General features: G+C 47.9%; 1 pseudogene; it reads right to left on the reverse strand.

Annotated features, from left to right (window-relative positions):
- Window positions 1-607: 607 nt before the first annotated feature.
- Window positions 608-19,434, reverse strand: part of LOC123080905 (acetylglutamate kinase, chloroplastic-like) — a 41,964-nt pseudogene continuing 23,137 nt past the window's right edge.

Genomic DNA, 19,434 nt, shown 5'->3' on the forward strand with positions numbered 1-19,434 from the left:
GTGCATCATCAACTGCAGCAAGATCTGATAGAGCACCTATGGAGGATCAAGGGCGACGCCGGGCGCGACGTGTGATGAAATATGAGTTTTATTTGTTGAACTATATAATTTGTATTGAATTATTTGTTGTTATACTATTTTGTTCAAGTATTTGATTTTTCTGTGATGAAATATGTGATAAAAAATATTTATGTTGACAATTGAACGCCGAGCCACGGCGAACCACGCCGAATATGGGCCTATTCTCGCCCATATGGGCTTTATTCGCCGAAATGGGGCTAAAAAGTGGGCCAACGCGGCACCCTGGGGGCGAGTTGGGGCCGACGACTGGGCGCAAAACCGGCCCCAGTACCTAATGTATCGCCGACTCGCCCCTAGGAGGCGATTTTTAGGCGTCCTGGGGGGCCAACGGCTGGAGATGCTCTAAGGCCATGTTTGGATGCTGCAGTTCTAATGGGTTTTCATTGGACATGAAGAAAATTAGGTGGGCTGCCCCTATTAGCCCAATGGAATCCCACTTAATCCACCAGCCCTTTGTCACTCTCGTGCGTGGATAGAGAGGAACGAACAGAGGAGGCGCCGTCGCGCGATGTTGGCGCGTCACCTCCTATTCCACCTCGCAGTACGTTCCCGCTCTCCCCTGCCTCGCAGCCTCTACCCCATCGGCACGCGATGGCGAGGTCTCCTGCAGTCCCAACATGCGCACGTAGCATTCCACCTTGGGTATCATGCCCCCACCCAGCTTTCCCTCGGCCACCATCTGCTCTACACCGGTGAAAGATCGAGGATGTCGCCTAGAGGGGGGGGTGAATAGGCGCTTTAAATAATTACGGTTTAGGCTTGAACGAATGCAGAATAAACCTAGTGGTTAATTTGTCAAGAACAAAACCTACAACAACTAGGGTCACCTATGTGCACCAACAACTTATGCTAAGCAAGATAAGCAACTATGTGATAGCAAGATATATGACAAAGAACAATATGGCTATCACAAAGTAAAGTGCATAAGTAAAGGGGCTCGGGTAAGAGATAACCAAGGCACGCGGAGACAATGATGTATCCCGAAGTTCACATCCTTGCGGATGCTAATCTCCGTTTGGAGCGGTGTGGAGGCACAATGCTCCCCAAGAAGCCACTAGGGCCACCGTAATCTCCTCACGCCCTCGCACAATGCAAGATGCCGTGATTCCACTAAGGGACCCTTGAGGGCGGTCATCGAACTCGTACAAATGGCGACCCTTGGGGGCGGTCACCGAACCCGTACACTTTGGCAACCCTTGGGGGCGGTCACCGGTACCCGTCAAATTGCTCGGGGCGATCTCCACAACCTAATTGGAGACCCCGATGCTTGCCCGGGGCTTTACACCACAATGATTGAGCTCCGAACACCACCAACCGTCTAGGGCACCAAGGCACCCAAGAGGAACAAGCTCTAGGGTGCCCAAACACCCAAGAGTAATAAGCTTCTCAAACTTCACTTCCACGTATCACCGTGGAGAACTCAAACCGATGCACCAAATGCAATGGCAAGGGCACACGGAGTGCCCAAGTCCTTTTCTTCCAAATCCCACCAAAGCAACTAATGCTAGGGAGGAAAATGAGAGGAAGAAAGAAGAACACGAAGAACTCCAAGATCTAGATCCAAGGGGTTCCCCTCACTTAGAGGAGAAAGTGATTGGTGGAAACGTGGATCTAGATCTCCTCTCTCTTTTCCCTCAAAAACTAGCAAGAATCCATGGAGGGATTGAGAGTTAGCAAGCTCGAAGAAGGTCAACAATGGGGGAAGAACACGAGCTCCAAGGATAAGGTTCATTGGGGAAGAAGACCCCCTTTTATAGGGCCTCCCGAATCCAACCGTTATGTGCTCAGGTCGTGCACAAGTGGTACTACCGCTTGGAGGAGCGGTACTACCGCTTAGCACGGTCAAAATAGCCCAACGAGAGAGAAAACACGAGTTTTTGGTCCGGAGCGGTACTACCGCTTAGGAGCCACGGTAGTACTGCTCTGGAGCGGTACTACCGCTCAGGAGCCGCGGTAGTACCGCTCTGGAGCGGTAGTAAAAAATTACATCCGCTCTAGTCGCGGTAGTACCGCTGCAGCCTTTACCAAAACAGCCACAACTTTTGCAAACGGACTCCAAATTCAACGAAACCAAGTTTTTTGGAAAGCTAACGACATGGGCTAACAAAATATTGATAGAAATATCAAGAATAAGCAAATGAGAAAAGTCCCATAAGAAAATGGTGAGAACGCTTCATCGGATAAGACCGGTAAAACCTCCAACACCGAAAACATCATAGAAGACGCATGCGAACTCCATTTCCGATGAACTCAAGCTTGTCATCAAGATGACCATAAGCTCTAAGATTCACAAAGATAACCAAACAAGAACCAAGAAACATGATGCAAGGATGCAATGGTTTGAGCTCTCTACTAACGATACGATCAAGCTACCAACTTGAGAGCCCCCCTTGATAGTACGGCAAACGATCCTATAACTCGGTCTCCCAACTACCACCACAAGACCGGTAAAAAGAAAACCTATCAAGGGAAAACCTTTGCCTTGCACATGGTCCACTTGAGCTAGATGAAGACGATCTTGACTCCCTCAAGTTGGACCACCTTGCTTGATTGCGTTGGCTCGCTGAAGACTAGATTATTGCTCCCCCATAGTTCACTATGGGTGAGCCACTCTTCGGCACATCTTCACAAGTCCATTGACACCATAATGGATGGCAAGATTCAAGCACTTGATCTCTTCATGATGCTCCACTTGAACTTGCACACGGCAATCTTGATGACAATCACCACTTGATGGCATCCTTTCCATGGGTTGTATGATATCTTCCTCTTGACGCAAGCCCATGGATACGTACCTAACCCCACATACAACTCTCACGTAGAGCATGGGTTAGTACATAAAGTGCAATGGACAATGCTTACCATACCATGGGATCACTTGATCCCTCTCGGTACATCTTCTACGCTTTGTGAGTTGATCAACTTGATTCACTCTTGACTTAGTCTTGATCAACCTTGAATCTTTGCATCTCTCTTCATTTGGATGATGTCTTGAAGGTAAACATGAATGATCACACAACCTTCTTCTTCAAGACATGCTTGCAATAAGATCAACACTCATATGACCAATCTTTAGATAATTCCTTAATAGCACCTTGGTCATCACAAACTCTCATTGAAACCAACAAATGGACTCCAAGAAAAGCCTATGGGCAAACCCTTCAAATATAACTCAAGGAAACCATTAGTCCATATAGATTGTCATCAATTACCAAAACCACACATGGGGGCACCACATGTCCCTTCAATCTCCCCCATTTTGGTAATTGATGACAATCACTTTCAAGAGAGTTTATACAAGGAATTATGCATCACCATTCAATGCACCAACCAATAATGCATGCGTGTGAGATGCAAATGCTAAGGAAACAAAAACCAAAGGTACTCCACAAAACTCTCTGAAACTTCTCCCCCATTGGCATCGATTGCCAAAATGGGCGAAAATCTTAGAAAGCCAATATAAATTGTGGTCCTCCATAAATTGTGTATTTCTCAACAAGAGAGTGGAATGCAATACACATATCCAACTGTCAATACTTGGAGGAAGACAAACTATATTGATGCCCAAAGATTGCAACAGAAAGATATGCCACAAAGACATAACCACTACTAGAAAAAGGGCTATAGATGGGATTGACACTAATGGTGCACCAGACAAGGAGTGCGCCATTAGTATATACTAATGGCGCACCACTTTCTGATACGCCATTAGAGTTGAAACTACTAATGGCGCACCTGGCCCAAGGTGCGCCATTAGTATCCAAATTTTTTTTTGAACTAGTGCGCCTGTCCAAACATACTAATGGTGCATCCAGACACAGTGCGCCATTACTAGTTGTAACTAGTAATGGCGCACCCGTCGGAAAGTGCGCCACTAATGTTGTTTTTTTTATTATATTTTTTATTCCTTTTTTTGCAATACTACTAATGGCGCACTGTTCAACCGTGCGCCATTACTAGTTTAAACTAGCAATGGCGCACTGTAGAACAGTGCGCCATTAGTATGTTTCTTTTTTTTGCAAAACTACTAATGGCGCACTGCCAGAAGGTGCGCCATTAGTAACCTGGATTACTAATGGCGCATTTAGTGCTGGTGCGCCATTAGTAAGTGGGCAGCAACAAGATATTTTGGACAGCCTCTCCTACCCACACTCACTTTCTCCCCACTTCATTCTCTCCACCTCCTCCTTGTCTCGGGTGCCTCCTCTTTTTCACCTCATTTCCACCATAGATTCATTCAAATTAAGTGGTTAAATTACCTTGTTTTGATAGGTAAGTAAGGGGTGCAGCTATATTTATGTTGTTCTCCCTACAACAATGTGCACATGCACTTTTTATGGCCTAGCTAGATCTATGTATGTTCGTGGTGTTGCATATGTTTGTGGTGTTGCATATGTGTTTGTGTTTGGAGGTGTACCGGTATTTGAAATGCGATAGTTGCCAATATTTTGCCTGAATGTTGATTCATTTCCGTTTCGGCGAGAATTTTGGCATTAAGCATTCTTTTTGGTCCTATTTTTAGGGAAAGTCATGCCAAATTTTTTCTTGGTTCTAAAATATCGTTTTGCTCTACCCCGCAGGCGACCATGGTCCGCACGATGACCGAAGGCGTCGTGAATAGGTTTTTGAGGTCCGCGAAGGCCGAGATGCTTCAAAAGAACGAGATGGAGATAATATGTCCGTGTCGAAGATGCAAGCTGAAGAGCCTTATTGCGGGCCCGGATTCCGGGTAGGTGCGGGACCACCTGCTCTTGCATGGTTTCATGGATGGCTATCGGTGGCAAGGTGATGAAGATGACTACGAAGTCGTCCATGGGGGCCGGGCAAGAAATGAGGAAGGGCAGCAAGACAACCACCGTGGCTCGGGCGGGCGAGAAGACGAAGAATCCCCAGGAGATGATCACGACGGTGATGCTGTACACAGTCATCATGTAGAAGATGCAGGACATGATGATGAGGAAGATGCCGGAGCAGACGACGGGCATGATCATGAAGATGATGATGCCGGCGGAGCAGACAATGCTGGACCATCGATGGGCTGGGTGCAGGACCCTCATATTCAAGAGCTGCTTCTCAAGCAGACGGATAACGCAAGAGCTGCCGCCCGAGAGAAAGCCAAGATGGATCAACTTGAGTTAGACGCGGTTACTCCATTGTATGAAGGATGCAGGCCCGAGGATACCCGCCTGAAAGTAACGCTCATGGCTCTGGAGATGAAGGTAAAACACAAAATGACCGACGCATGTTTCGACGAGAACATGTCATTCTGGCACGAACGTCTTCCCAAGGGGAACAAGTGCCCGACCAGTTTGGAGGAGGCGAAGAAAATCGTGTGTCCTCTGGATGTACCGCACGTGAAATACCAGGTGTGCATGAACAATTGCATCATTTATCGGGACGAGCACGCGGAGTCTACCATATGTCCGGTGTGCGGCGTCACTCGATACAAGAAGAGGAAGAAAGCTCCTTGAAAAGTGGTGTGGTACTTTCCGATCACTCCTCATCTGCAGCGGTATTTTGTGGACCCTAAGGTAGCAAAGCTCCTGCGTTGGCACGCGGATAGGGAGGAGAAGAAGCGAGAAGATGACGCAAATGATCCGGAGATAGATAAAAAAGACAAGATGCTGAGTCACCCTAAGGATGCGAGCCAGTGGCAAGCGTTGAACTTCGAAGACTCAGAATTTGGGAACGATCCAAGGAACATCGTGCTGGGCGCGATCACTGATGGAATCAATTCGTTTGGCAGCCAGAGAAGCACACATAGCACCTGGCCTGTGTTTGTGTGGATGTACAACCTTCCCCCCTGGTTGTGCATGAAGAGGAAGTACATTCACATGAGTATGCTAATTGAAGGGCCGAAACAACCAGGGAACGACATCAATCTATATCTGGGGCTGCTGAAAGAGGAGCTTGACACGCTGTGGAAAACGCCAGCCAATACGTGGGACTCCGTAGAGAAAGAATATTTCCCTATGAGAGCCGCACTGCTCACGACGGTGCACGACTATCTCGGTTACGGATATCTCGCGGGGCAGGTAGTCCACGGATTTTCTGGATGCGTAAGGTGCATGGATGACACAACGTATCACCAGCTAGATAGAGATCCTAGGTCTTCGAAAACCGTGTTCATGGGACATCGAAGGTGGTTTCGCGACGATGACCCGTTGAGGAAACGCAAGGATCTGTTCGATGGTGAAACCGAACCCCAAAAACGCCCGTGTACGAGGAGCGGCGAGGAAATAGACAAGCTGTTGAAAAATTGGAAAGACTGCCCACTGCCGGGAAAGAAGCAAAAGGCGCCAGAGCCGGGAAAGAAGCGAAAGGCGCCAGAGCCGCTGCTGAAGGTATGGAAAACGAGGTCTGTTTTCTGGGACTTGCCGTACTGGAAGATCCACCGTGTGCCTCACAGCCTTGATGTCATGCATATCACGAAGAACGTGTGCGAGAGTCTGCTTGGTACCCTGCTCAACATGCCAGAGAGGATCCAAGATGGGCCGAAAGCAAGGGCAGACTTGAAATCAATGGGCATCAGGCAGGAGCTTCACGCTAATGATGATGATGATGATGATGATGATGATGATGAGGCGAAGCAGGACACAGAAAGTCGTCGCAAAGGCAAAAAGGCCAAGAAGACCAGAAATGACTACCCTCCCGCGTTCTTCACTCTAAGCCAGGAGGAGATCGAGCAGTTTTTCACCTGCCTCCTAGGAGTAAAACTTCCTTACGGTTACGCGGGGAAGATAAGCAGATACCTAGACGCAGTGAAGCAGAAGTTCAGCGGGATGAAGTCTCACGACTGTCACGTGCTGATGACGCAGATACTTCCAGTTGCAATCCGTGGGATCATGGACGCGCACGTCCGTGAAATGCTATTTGGCCTATGCAACTTTTTCGACATCATCTCTCGGAAGTCGATTGGCGTGAGGCAACTCAGAAGGCTACAGGAAGAGATCATGGTGATACTATGCGAGCTTGAGATGTACTTCCCGCCCGCATTCTTCGACGTTATGGTGCATCTGCTGGTCCATATCGTGGAGGATATCATCCAACTCGGGCCGACGTTCCTGCACAGCATGATGCCGTTCGAAAGGATGAATGGTGTCATCAAAGGATATGTTCGGAACATGTCACGTCCAGAGGGAAGTATAGCCAGGGGCTTTCTGACCGAAGAGTGCATCTCCTACTACACGAATTATCTAGGCATCGAGAACCCCGTTGGTCTGCCCGTCAACAGGCACCTCGGCAGGCTCGCTGGATGGGGTCACCGTGAGGGTCGCCACGAAATGCATGTCGACTTCGAGGGTCGACTCGCCGACTTTGAAAGAGCAAACCTAGTCGCGCTACAACACATAGACGTGGTCGATCCTTGGGTGGTAGAGCACAAAACCTTTATTGAGAAGACGTACAATGACCGAGGCCAACAGAGGACGGACGGAGATATACTCAAAGAGCACAACTCATGTTTCACGCGTTGGTTCAAGCAGAAGCTTCTGTCGTACCCTTTACATGAAGATTCTTCCGCGGAAGAACAACTCATATTCGCCTTGTCACAAGGCGCCGAGCACAACCTGATGACCTATGAGGCGTACGATATCAACGGCTACACATTCTACACCGAGGACAAGGACATGAAGAGCGATGGTTATCAGAACTCCGGGGTAAGGATGGAATCCTACACCGGTAAGGACAAGGACAGATACTATGGAAGGATCGAGGAGATCTGGGAGCTGAGCTATGCTGGAGAGAAGGTGTCGATGTTCCGTGTCAGATGGGCCAAGAGCGTCCTAAAAGAAGACCGATATTTCACCACCATGGTTATACCCGAAGCCAAATCCAAGACCGCGGGCGCAAATGTCACCGCAAAAAATGAGCCATGGGTACTGGCTTCCCAAGTGGACCAATGCTTCTTCATTACCGACCCGCCAAAGCCCAGTCGTGTTGTCGTGAGGAGAGGCAAAAGGAAGATCATCGGAATGGATGGAGTAGCCAATGAGCAAGACTTCGACAAGTATGGCGACTCGAGGATCGAACATGACGACGATGATGAAGTAGCAGCATACACCACAAGAAGAAGCAGGACCACCCTACCTAAAGGACGTCCATTCCACAGAAGAACTCCATTTGTGAAAAAGAAGGGCAAGAAGATTGTGAACAGATAGCTAGCTAAGATCGATTTATTTAAATCGTAGCCTTCATTTCTCGATTGTATTTCATGGGCACTTTTTGAACTATCTTGAATATTTTTTAATTTCATGGACACTCGATCTCGATCCCCCTCCATCTCGATCGCTATCCCACCTCGCTAGATCCGGTCCCCCTCGCCGCCGAGCACCCCCCGGTCCACCGGCCGCCGCCGCTGACCCCCCGCACCCTCGATTCCCCTACTCAACCGCCGCCGCCGACCCCCCGCACACACCTCCCCTACTCAACCGCCGCCGCCGATCCCCCGCACCCCCCGCACCCTCCCCCGCTCCACCGGCATTACTGTTTGATGATATTTTTTAAAAAATTATTACTGTCTTATAAAAAAAATTACTGTTATGATTTAAACAAGTTTGAACATATTTAAACACAAATAAGTATCAAATAGCATTTTAACTGCATAAAAAAATTGTGGAGGCTGGGAATCGAACCCAGGACCTCCTGGTGTGAGAACTGGCTGCTGACCAGTCGAGCTAGTAGAGGGAACTTGATGTGGATCAAGTCAGGTGGAAGATAACCTGTTGGCTCGAGCAGAAATCAAAAAAAAATACTAATGGCACACCAGGGCGAGGTACGCCATTAGTATGGATGTACTTATGGCGCACCGAGGGGTGGTGCGCCATTAGTATTATGCCGCCCCCATCCATATCCCGGCCCAAACCTATCCCCTCTCTCTCCCTCGCCCTCGCCCTCGATCCCCTTCCCCTCTCCTCTCCCGACGCCGCTGCCCCGCCGCCTCGACGCCGGCCCGACGCCGCCTCGACGCCGCCTCGTCGTCCTCTTCTCCGCCGCGACGCCCCGACGCCGCGACGCCACCCTCTCCTCTCCCGACGCCGCAGTCGGGGCACCGTCAAACTTCGGGATCGAGCCGTCTTCCCCGCCACAGCCATCGCCGCCGTCGATTCGCTCCACCGAGCCTCCCCCGAGCTCGCCTTTGCACAACTACAGGGCCCGGTGAGGCCACCTCGTCCGATTCCCTTCGATCCCCTTTGATTCTTCCTCTGATTTAGGCCGTATTTCACCGCTAGACGCCGCGCCCCCACTCGCTGCTACCTTCTGCCGTCGCCGCGGCAACCGTCACCGTGCGCCATGTTGGCCCCCTGTTCACCGGCCGCGCCTGCGCCGCCCGCTCGCCGGTCGTCGCCCGCCCTGGCCGAAGCCGTCCCATCCCCATCCACGCTCGCCCTGCTGCGCCTGACGCCGTCTGCGCCCGCCGCTGCCTGGCACAGCTGTCCCCGAGCTCGGCCATGTTGGCGCCATGATGCGCGTGCGTTTGCTCGGCTGCTGCTTTGCGGTTGCTGATGCACTGCCGCTGCTCATCCTGCTGCTTGTTGCTTAGCTACTGCTCCGCTACTAACTGCTACTGCTGCTGCCGAGCCATGCTGTTGCCTTCTTGCTACTGCTATTTGTTGCTACTACTGCCGCTGCATAGCTACTGCCGTCGCTGTTGTTTCCTTAACCGCTGCCGCTGCTGTTTGCCGGTCGCTCTGGCTCATAGCTGCAAGGTTGTTTGCTGAAGAAACAACTAACGAAACTGAACCGTGAAGAAACCCACGAGACTACCAGAGAGCTTGCCCCGTCCAAGCTTGGTTATGTGCTATGTGTGCGTTTGTGTGCACACCCGTGGGGCTAGCCGTGCAACCAGGCTGTCCCTTGTTGATTAGAGCTAGGTGGTGCTAAATTAGTCTGGTAACAGATGACGTTTGGTCCCCCATTAATTAGGTTTGTTTTATTTATTTGTTTATAGGTATAGCATATGACATGTGGACCCACATGCACTGTTCACTTTTTGACCCATTCAACTTTGACTTGTTGAGTCACTGATAATCTGGTGTATTAGTTGGATGGATCCCTTGCAATGTAGTGTCTCTGTTTTCGGATTGATGTACGTAGGTGACAGATACATCAGTAGCAGCAATGTAGGGAGATGTAGGTGAGAAGTAAGTATCATGTGCAGTGCATCACATTGACATGGGCTAAGAACATTAATCAGGATATGTAGTAGCTCATGTGCTTAATAACCTCCATCGTTAGAGGGTTAGTAGGGGTATATCATGAACATTTACCTATGCCAAGTTGGTTGATCAAAGTTATGATCTGACAAAAGCCAAGTAGTGCACTTGCACACAACTTGGTTGTAATTCCTATTGATGAGTTACTTGATTGTTTTGATATGGTCTAATTTTGCATGCATGGTTTTGGAAAAACCGTGTTGCCAAACTAGGCCTTAGCTTGATGGAGCCGACAGCTTCCGTTTACCTGAAACGAGTCTTCTTGTTTTGCGGTGCTCATTTTTTTCTAAGTGCACTGCAGTACTTGTTCCTTTGTGCACCATAAGTAAAACTAGCTAATTTTATGAAAATGTATCATGTCACTGTCCGTGACTCTCTCTTTTTAAGTCCACATTCTGTTGGTGGCTCGGTTAACTCCTAGGGTTTTAGCAGTTATGTATAAAAAACATTCTGATCCAGTATTGCTTGTAGTGGTTTGTCCAAAATGTTGAATGATACTACTTGGAGATGCATATATTGTTTCACCTCTTCACATGCCAATGTATTTTCCATGTTGTGATGAAGGCCTTTTTTGCCTTGTCCACCCGAGAGGCCCTTGAGTTTGCTGGAATGTCGATTAACTTCTGTTCCAGCAAATTCGGGTACTCCATATGTCCTATTTTCAGCAAAGGTCATGCTGAAATTTTCCGTGAATTATAGCATGACTTTGCTAAAAATAGGACATACGGGGTACTTGTGACTAATGCATGGGTCGGGGTACTTGTGACTAATGATGAAAGCTTAGGCTTTTAGGGTGCCTCGGTGTCGAAAAACCCTCAATGATAAAAGCTTAGCTTTTAGGATGCCTCGGTGTCGACAAACCCTAAATGATGAGACCATGATCTTGTTCCTTGACAATAACCAACTTTTTGACCAAACTTTGTTCCTATTTAGAGAGAAACATGGCCAACAACGATGAGGCCGGGGGTTCGGGCGGCAAGGCATTCTGGGAGCTGTCCCAGGAGATGGAGGAACAACCTCACTTGTATGAGGACGTCGCCTTCCCCACCGATCTTGAGACCACTGATGGTACCGCCGAGGATGACCCCACTGATGCCACCACTAATGGTGCCGCCGAGGATGCCACCACTGATGATGGCGGCGCACGCACAGATGGTAGCCAACCGAAAAGGCAACGGAAGGACCGGCGCCCGACCGTGCTCCGCACCCTCAAGGAGGAAGTTACTGAAGTGGACTCCGACGGGAATCCAACGGCGCCCGAATGAATAGTCAAGGGGTACTCGCTTCAGCTCGGGTGCATTCTCCGGAGCACCATCTCGATCAACACCGAGAACCTAAGGCTTCCTGACCGAGGGAATTTGCGCAACCTCCTCTTCACGAAGCTGCACGAACGATACAAGTTCCCCGCTGATTTTGAAAACACAAGCCTCAAAGGGAATAAAGTGAACAATGCTGCCCTCACGAAGATGAGCAAGGCCCTGTCTACTTGGAAAAGCAATGTGAAGAGAATGATCGAGAAAGGTGAGAGTTATGAGAAGATCAAGGAGAAAAATCCTTCGATCACCGAAGATGACTACAACGACTTCAAGATCAATTGCTCGAGCACCGCAAACTCCCAATCAAGTCAGTGGGGGGAAGAAATGCGGGAGCTGAACTTAGGGGAACACAAACTCGGTCCCGGCGGTTACAGAGTGGCGGAGCCTATATGGGACAAGGAGGACGCGGAGCGTGCCGAGCAAGGCCTACCGCCCCGCTTCGAGAAATACAGCGGTAACAAGCAGACCAGGAACTATGTCAGGGCCCGGTACAAGGAGGACCCGATAACAAAGGAGCTTACCACGGATCCGAAGACCAGGGCGCTTGAGCTTGTTCTGGTAAGGAATACACCCCCGCGTAATTAGCTCCATATGGTTGCATTCTAATTAATGAAGCCAAATTTCTAAATGGTTCGCATTCCTTCCGTAGGCGACTGAAAGCAGTAGCGCGGGGTCGACTAAGAGCAACCCTTGGGACACCACGCTAAATAGGGCGTTGAATGTAATGAAGAACAAGGGTAATCTCAGTAAGCCGACGTCAGCTGGTCGTGTGGCCGGCAAAGGCTTGTCCACAAAATGGGGGTCATACTATACCGCTGGTGTGCGGAAGGAGAAAAAGACCAGCTCGGAAAGCCAGGCGCGCGAGGTTCAAGAACTCAAGGCACAGGTGGCGCGGATTCCGGAGATTGTCCAAGAGCAAGTGCAACAACAACTAGGAGCGACGATCACCGCCATTGTGCCTACCTTGATCCAGGGGTTGAGTGCGTGGATTGCGGGCGGCCAACAGGGGCCGCCCCGATTCCTAGCTTCACGGCCAGCAACTCGCAGAATGCGATGGCGGGGCCATTGGTGTCTCCGGTGCAGGCGGCATTGGTGTCTCCGATGCCGGCACGGGAGCTTAATGCACCCGGGTGTACGCCGGCCGGCACCTCTGCAGCAAGCGGCCCCTCCGTCAACTGCACGCCCGCCGTTGGCGGTGCATCGACATTAGCCGAGCTCGACGCCATCATCACGGTAACTAACTAAGCCTCTCTCGGTCGAGGACTTCATCTCCTTGCCTTTGAATGGGCATCCCTGACGCCCTACATGTTTTCGCAGGGCGCCGCCGACGTTCCGTGCACTCTCCTGCACTTCGTGAACAAAGAGTTGGTCGATGTCGCCAAGGGCAAAATCGTTCAACCGGGCAACCCCTTGTTCCACGGTACCCAGATGCCACCCAACTTGTTTAGGGTTGAACTGGTTCGGGTGCTGCCAGGCTGCGACGAGTTGTTACCTCCGATTCGACCCGTCGGGGCCGACGATGATGGCGTGATGACCCTCAGCGCCTGCCTGAGCTGGCCCCTGCTTTGGCCGAAGAGCCAGATTCGTTTGGGGGCGGTGGACACCACCCCAAAGACAACACCGCCAGTCGTGCCGATGCCAAGTCGGCCCCATGTCAAGACCACCGCAACGGTGCCGGACATCCCTATGCCACTAGATCCAAACATGCATATGGCACAGGATCAGAATGACGACGACGACGATACATTTGGCAACGTCGATCAGTACTTTGCCGAACAGGGGTACGATGGCGACTTCATGGGGCCTCCTTCTCAAGAACCCAACCCAACAAAAGACGTGCGCGATCTAGTTGGTACGGTGGAGAAGCCAAGTTGCAACAGGCGTCGTCTTCCGTTCAGCTCTCAGGAGACGCCTCCAGCTGCCGACTTCACCGAGCCTCAGATAGGCGAGGTGCGAAATATTATCAGCCCAAACACACTCAAGAAGGCGGTCTGTGAGCAGAACTCGGTCCCATTACAGGAGAAGAAGAAGGCACGCAAAAGAAAGACTAACAAGGGTGCGAGCCAGCCGGCACCGAGTACGATCCGTGCTCAGGACGGGCCACCTTCACCTGAGGATATCTCGAGGAGGGTGCATGTGGCGGGTAGGGCGATGCTACCGACAAATATGCTCAATGCTGCAACCGGTGCTATGCGGAGTCTGCATGACAGTGTTCTTTCTTTGGAGAAGCGGCGTCTCAGAGAGAAGGATGTGGCATACCCAGTTTTCGCGGCCAAGGTGCCAGAGGGCAAGGGCTTTGTGGATAACTCCATCGGGCGTATGATCGTCCTGCGGTTTGATGACATCCACGCTATGATGAACCTTCATCCGCTGCACTACACCTTCGTTCGGCTATTTTCGCTGAGTATGGAGATGCGGATCATTCGCGACAAGACCCCGGACATCGTGATAGTCGACCCCTTCTACATGTGTGCCAAGATCTTAGGCAGCGCTGGGGACCGGCAAGTAGCGAGCTCTTACCTCGAAGGCGTCATTCTGGCAAACCAAGATAAGGATAACTTCCTCGTGCCTTACTTTCCTGAGTAAGTCCTCCCCTCAACCGGCCCGTAACATATGAATTCTTAGATTTCGATCGTTTTTCTTTTAACATTTCGTGTTTTCTGCAGTGACACACATTGCACGCTCATCCTCCTAAGCCCCAAATATTCCATGGCCACGTATTTCGACCTGGACCGTCAGTCGAACATAGACTACACAAATGTCAAGAAGGTTCTTGATGATGTTCTCCCCGGCTACGCCAAATCTGGAGGCACCTTCACCAGGCCTATTCTTAAGTACGGCAAGCACATGTTCTCCCACAATACGATGTTCTGCTGCGTCAAGCAGCCACCTGGCGGTCAGAAGGGTGCCTACTATGCCATCCATCACATGCGGGCGATCGTACGGGACCATCATCAATTTCTGCTACCGAGTAAACTCAAAGATTGGGCCACGAGCGTGTCGGCAATCCAGGACGCGGACATCAGACAAGAATTCTTTCGCATCCAGTCGGAGTTTGCGGAAATCATCCATCAAGATGTCCTTCGTACCTCGAGGCAGTTCTACCTCAGAAATCAACCGTCCAACAGTGACATCGACACAATGCTACAAATGCAGGCCGACAACGCCCGTTCTTTCATGACTCCCACGATAGACGGCGGCTTCATCCACGCTCCGGTCCCTTGAGTCGAGTCGAAAGCAGTGATGCTGTGTCTAGTTCTGAAACATCGATTGGCTCATGTTGTAATTAAACTTTAATGAACTTGTAGTATGTCTCTTTGGTTTCGAGAGTCGTTCAACTTAGATGTAATCGATGCTATTAATGTCTTGCTTTTCTCTTCCGATCATTCTGTTGCATACTTATATATTGCTTATGTATTGTCTGTGAATTGGTACTAACGTTTCGTTTGGCTAGTGCATAGCGATGGCGTCATATGTCGTGTACAAGGGTAAGGTTCCCGGAGTCTACGACGACTGGGAGGAGTGTCGGAGACAGGTTCACCGATTCAGCGGTAACAGTTACAAAGGGTACACAACTAGGGCCGAGGCCGAATCTAGATACGCCCGCTATCTAGCGGGAGAGGGGAGGGTGCGTTGGAGGAACCATATGAAGACGAGTTTCATCGTGATGATGCTCATCGTGATGACCGCAGCTCTCTTCTATGTGATGGTAGTTTAGATGATCGATATCGACTTGTAATGTGAAGACAAACTCGCTACTCGTGGTCTCGAGACTTGTAATATAATGTTCTATCTTTGTTCGGTCTTTTCAATTCGGAGACTAATATGATGAATTGTATTCAGAGACTAATATGATGAATTGTATTCAGAGACTAATCTTCTATTGTATTCGATGAATCCGTTGTTGATGTGTGCTGTCTATATTTTGTCCAATTATACATTTTGTAACCTGTGCAAAAAACAGAAAAAAAACCTAATATTCATACTAATGGCGCATCACATCACAGTGCGCCATTAGTATGCCAAAGGATACTAATGGCGCATCATTAAACAGTGCGCCATTAGTATGCCAAAGTTACTAATGGCGCATCTTGCTGTTGTGCTCCATTAGTATGCCAAAGCACCTGGGTATACATGGCCCCCTGGGAGGCATACTAATGGCGCACTGTTGTATATACTAATGGCGCATCCGGTGGTGTGCCATTAGGATACCAGATACTAATGGCGCACCAGTGGTGCGCCATTAGTAAAATATACTAATGGCGTGGCACTAATGGCGCACCTCTAATGCGCCATTAATGGCCAAATTAGGTGCGCCATTAGTAGGCCTTTTCCTAGTAGTGAACAAAGAGAGACACAAGCAATGAGAAGATACCAATTGAAGCAAGCAATCAACGGATATCAATTGAACCAACTAGACCAATGATCCTACATGCCACAAGAATAAAGATATTATGAAAAGCGCAAAGGAGTGTTCTAAAGAAACTAGAGAAGCTCCCCATGATTTGTGCACACATAAGAATTTTTGTATTTGAATACAAAGTGCACAAAATAGGATCATAACTCCCCCAAAATCAATAGAAACTCACATCCAGTGCAAGTGAGCATATAGGAAACAAAGCCTATCGCTTGCAACAAGCACATGGTTGAGCAACATGTAAAAGAGGCAACTTAAGAATAGGCTCAACCAAAATGATGTGTGTGAGTCATGGCGAAGCACTTGAGAAGACTAAGATTAGGATGAGCATTAAGCATCAACATAGTCTTGAAAGAATGAGGCACACGGTGCAAGGCCTATCATTCCCACACACAACTGGCAAATGGGTTCACAAGCTTACTAATAAGCAAAAGAGAACCTATGCTTGTGACAACCCGTGGTGAAGATAGACGAGGGGAGGCTCATCAAGACGAGGGACACCAATTAAGATGGCAAAACCTCGTAAAGATAAGCAAGAGGAAAATAATCTTCACCACAAAAGAGTGCAATAAGATGCAACGATAGAGGACACGCACTCAAGGCAAAAGCTTTCACGGGGCCACCAAAGAAATAACATAAGAAAGACAAGGTGGACGTGAAAGAAAAGATATCAACTAGAGATGTAATTTCTCTCAAGTGTATAAAGTTCTATGTAGACGAAACCATGATGATATATATATCTACAAAGAAGGATGTACACCCGAAATAGTTACAACACGAAGGAACAAGATCCACAAGGAAGTCATAAATATACCAATAAGATATTTGCTTGAAAGCATAGCACTTGGCTAGATATGGTCTTATTGTATATAAATGAAGTACAAACACACATCCATCAAAGGCATCATAACTAGCAACAAGAGATCATCGTTGGGATGCTTTGAGAAAGGAAACAAGTATCACAAGATATGAAATGAATATCATGCCAAGATGCAACCTACACAAGGTTGAATGCAAGAGGAGAAAGCATGAATAGATACTTGTTACCGAGATATCATTGGAAGGATGTAGTAGATACCAATTGAAGGTAGATAGTAGTTCATTGATCATCCTAGCTTGACTCCAATATGCACATGGTGACAACACCTTCCTTGTGAGTGAGCCGAGCATCCAATGCATCTCCAAATGTTCCTAGAAGAACAACACAAACTAAACGGTACCCAAACTCATTGGGACCAAATAGTTAGAAAAACCAATACATAGGACAAACTCCACATAAATATGTGCATATAGATATGAAAATGAATTTCATACACATCTCATCCGATTTGAGACTTGGTGGAGATCCCCCTATATATTGAGTCAAAGAAAGAAAGCATGCCAAATAAAATACATGAAGTAAACATGCATGCTCAAGACTTTCAAAACCCGAAATCTAAAGAGAAAGAAATGCCAAGTGAAAAGGATACCAAATGGAGAAATCATCACTTGGAAGATATCATTAAAGATACATCAAGGAATGAGATATCCATTGATACACACTAAACTAAAGGTGTTAAACTCCCAAAGAGAGGATGGTTCCAAACAAACCAAGCTCTCAACAAAGTTTCATGATGGCACAAAGTACCAAAAAGAAATGGCTTGCCTTCCACCAAAACACACTTGATAAGGATCACAAGAAGAGTGTTCTAAAGAAAATAGGATAGCTCCCCCACGAGTTGTGCATTATATAGGATTTGCATTTGAATACAAAATGCACAAGGTGGGATCACTACTTTCAATATATCTAGAAAACACTAGACAAGAACAAGAAATAAACAAGATCCACAAGTGGTAGGGAAGACACCAGGAGTTGACACAAACCTTGGCAAGAGAAAAGGAAAAACAAAAGCCAAAGTAAAGATGATCAACAAATTCTACCACACATAAGTGACTACCAATTGTCAAAAGACAAGAAGTATTTGGAAATAATTCCCGGTGGTAGATAACAAGGACATCCAACATCATCTTCACAACAAACACAAGCAAATTGCAACTTGTAGAGCTAACATGCCACCTAGGAACAAGATAATCTACAATATCAATTCTAGGTGACAATATCTCAAATGTACACATTTTCTAGGCTTGTAATATGCACTTAGCATATTACTCCCCCATAATGTGATACCAATAAGAACTTAACAAGAGGCAATAAGAGGAACAAACAAGAGATAATTAATGGACTATTTAGAATTTGAATTTCTCATGAGAGATATACCACCTATCGACTAGATAATCTTGTAATATCAATACTAGATGGTATTCCTCATGTACACACATTTATAGGATTGTGAGGTGCACAAAGCACATCACTCCCCCAAAATGGGATGTTCCATTAATCTCTCACACGAGCCAACTAGGATACAAACAAGAAGCATAAAGGCTCAGCGCATGACACACACGTACATGGTGTGCAAACCAACACACACATACTTGATTGCTCAAGATAAGCAAGTTGAAATCACAACATATACAAACACATGCAAGGAACAAAACCAAAACATGCAAGGGGGCAAGTAACTTTCAATGTAAGCAATTTTAAGTACAAATTACCGCAAGGAGGCACATTGGATATAAGATATAAACTTGATGATTCAATTGACTTGGGTTGAGACAATAAGAGTGATGAAGTCCCCTTAATTCTTCATAATGTAGCCAAGTCTCCAATGCCCTCCAACAACACCTATTGATCAAGTTTGAGCTTGTTGGTCCCCAACCAAGTTGGGTCCTAAGAGGTTAGTCACAATAGGTTTGGCTACCCAAATGGTTCTTTGCTTGACACCACTTTGAGTACCAACAAACTTGGCAAACACATTGCCAACCTTATCCTTACCAAGAGAATAGATATCATCAATAATAATTGGGTTGGATAAGTTACCACTAGTGCATGAAGAAGCGACGTGAACTTTCTCACGACATAAGTAGCAACGTCTACTCTTCACTTTCTTCTCACTTGATTTCTCAATTTGAGAAGCATTAACTTGAGTCTTCTTGGGAAGAGGCCTTTCTTCAACTTGATGTTGAGCATGAGATTGAACTTGTGCCCTGAGGGAGTCCTGGATTAGGGGGTGTCCGGATAGCCGGACTACCATCATCGTCCGAACTATCATCGGCCGGACTATCATCATCGACCGGACTCCAAGACTATGAAGATACAAGATTGAAGACTTCGTCCCGTGTCCGGATGGGACTTTCCTTGGCGTGGAAGGCAATCTTGGCGATACGGATAAGTAGATCTCCTACCATTGTAACCGACTCTATGTAACCCTAGCCCTCTCCGGTGTCTATATAAACCGGATGGCTCTAGTTCGTAGGACACAACAACAACCATTACAATCATACCATAGGCTAGCTTCTAGGGTTTAGC

Source organism: Triticum aestivum, chromosome 1B, assembly GCF_018294505.1.
Source record: "Triticum aestivum cultivar Chinese Spring chromosome 1B, IWGSC CS RefSeq v2.1, whole genome shotgun sequence".
Lineage (NCBI taxonomy): Eukaryota > Viridiplantae > Streptophyta > Magnoliopsida > Poales > Poaceae > Triticum > Triticum aestivum.